Source organism: Rhodamnia argentea, unplaced genomic scaffold (assembly GCF_020921035.1).
Source record: "Rhodamnia argentea isolate NSW1041297 unplaced genomic scaffold, ASM2092103v1 Rarg_v2.25, whole genome shotgun sequence".
In the NCBI taxonomy this organism is placed as follows: Eukaryota; Viridiplantae; Streptophyta; class Magnoliopsida; order Myrtales; family Myrtaceae; genus Rhodamnia; species Rhodamnia argentea.
This window is the reverse complement of record NW_025955873.1, coordinates 45,001-47,208: the sequence shown is the minus strand read 5'-3', so window position 1 is coordinate 47,208 and position 2,208 is coordinate 45,001.

The following is a 2,208-nucleotide window of genomic DNA, read 5'->3' as shown; positions in this document are numbered from 1 at the left end:
GATTGGATACCGCTGGGACTGCCTACGCAGAAAGTATACCGATTCTCTCATAAAGCCATTGAATTGCTCTTGGTTGTCCTACCCATTTGTTAGATCTTATTCCCACCTTGTTTTATTGCTCTTTCTCGATGGTATTCCGGGGCGCTATACCTCGGAAAGTATGAAGCCAAGGAAGTAATCAGATACATATCGACTTCTTTCTGATGGATCAAGAATAGATAGTTGTCTCATCAATAGTCAAAGTCAACGCACTTCCAACCAATTCGAACTACTTGGATTCCTGAGCTACTTGCTAAGTTGTACGTGGATGAGATTGTGAGGCCGCATGGCGTACCTATAAGCATAGTATCTGACCGATATGCTAGGTTTACTTCGCGATTTTGGAGTGGATTTCAACAAGCCATGGGAACTAAGCTACACTTTAGTACTGCCTTCCACCCACAAACAGATGGACAATCTGAGCGAGTTATACAAACATTAGAGGATATGCTAATAGCTTGTTTAATGGTTTTCCAGGTAGTTGGGATGCTTACCTACCACTTGCAGAGTTTGCCTACAATAATAGCTTTAAGGCCAGTATTGGTATGGCTCCCTTTGGTCTCGCATGAATTACATCCATCCCTGGGATGAGCTTGAGAAAGGCTTTTCAAAAACTCTTTTCTTTCTCTCATTAAAGAATGGGTTTCCCATACAAGAAAACAAGGGACGAGTCTGGTGAGAGAGGTGACTCCTTGCCGATGCGAAAGCTATGATTCCAGCTTCTTTTGGATATTGAAAAGACTTTAAAAGTCCCTATCTATATATAATTCTTCCTGCAATCCCACTATTGACGAAAAGAGGATTTCAACTTTCTGTAGAATGAGATATACAAGAGGAAAATCTACTCGAAAGCCGCCCCCTTAAAGGATGCAACCAAATTCCCTATAGAAAGAAAGTGATTTTTGTTCCAGATAGCTTAAAGAGATCATTATTAGAAAGCCCCCAAACTGCTCTCTCTTATTTGTTTGTTTTACGAATGCTACTCTCTACTATAGAAGTGAGGTTGCGGAAGAAACTCTCTATTATAAAGAAAGACTTCATGAATGGTTGGGAACGAACTTGGGTGGTTGAATCAATGAGAGGCATGTCCCCAATGCCAGAAGTCCCCCATCACCAATCAAATTAGGGATTTTGCAACTGCACAAATGCTAGCCCAGGCGCGCGTTAGTGCCCAGTTTTAGGAAGAGCATCCCATAAGTGCGTAGAGGCAAGAACCCTCTCTTTGAAGAATTCCGATCAGAGATTATTGTGTTTAAGAATATTCCACGCTATCTTCATTCTGAAAGCCTTTGCATGAACTCCCCGCCCTCAAAAGTAGAAAGGCATCAGACCTTCTTTCTTCCTTAAGACCTTGCGACTGAGGATCATCAACCGTCACAGACTCTAAAGCGGGATCAGAAGCAAGCGGTCCTGTATAAAATACAGTCTATATAGCAGGACTTTCTTTTCTCAGATGGCGGATAGATATAGAGAAAAGTATGCTTTTCGAGCTGAATCCGAAATAGGTGCAGCAGATAGAAGAAAAGAGGTCCTGACTTTCTTTTTCAATAACAAAGGAACGTAGTCTGACTCTTCAATCAAATGGGGTAGACCTGGGGAAGCTCTTTCAAAGTCTTAAGTATATGAATCCGCAGAAGGAAAGAAAGACCTTTTCCTAGATAAGTAAGCAGATATACCTATGGCTGGAAAGATAGCGAGCGCTATTCTCAACTCAGTCTCTCAAAGGCCCCAGCTCATCGTAACCCTAAAACACGGCGTTAGCGGGGTTGAGCTCCTCCTGCATAAGTACAACAAACATAGGACAGCCGAGAACGATGACCCTTCCCCAAGCAAGCCTGACGCCTAAGTTGGACCTTCTCTTTCTGCTGCTTGCCACTCCGAAGAAAAGGAAGAAAAACCTCCGATTGATTGAGTCGGTGGGCAAGTGAGCTGATCTCGCCTTTGTTGATCCGCTTGAAGAGAGTTCTCACGATCGCGATGTAGCAGGGTCTGTCTGCTCCAGTCTATGACCTACCGTTTGCTTTGCTAAGCAGTATGCCTGGGATAAAAAGACAGGTGGCATAGGTATCCCTACCAATAGGACTGGACACCCTATCTCGTCCTTAACTCATTGCGACACTGTGAGATCCTATGGTCATGACTTAGCCCGAAGGGCTATAGGGCTTTTGG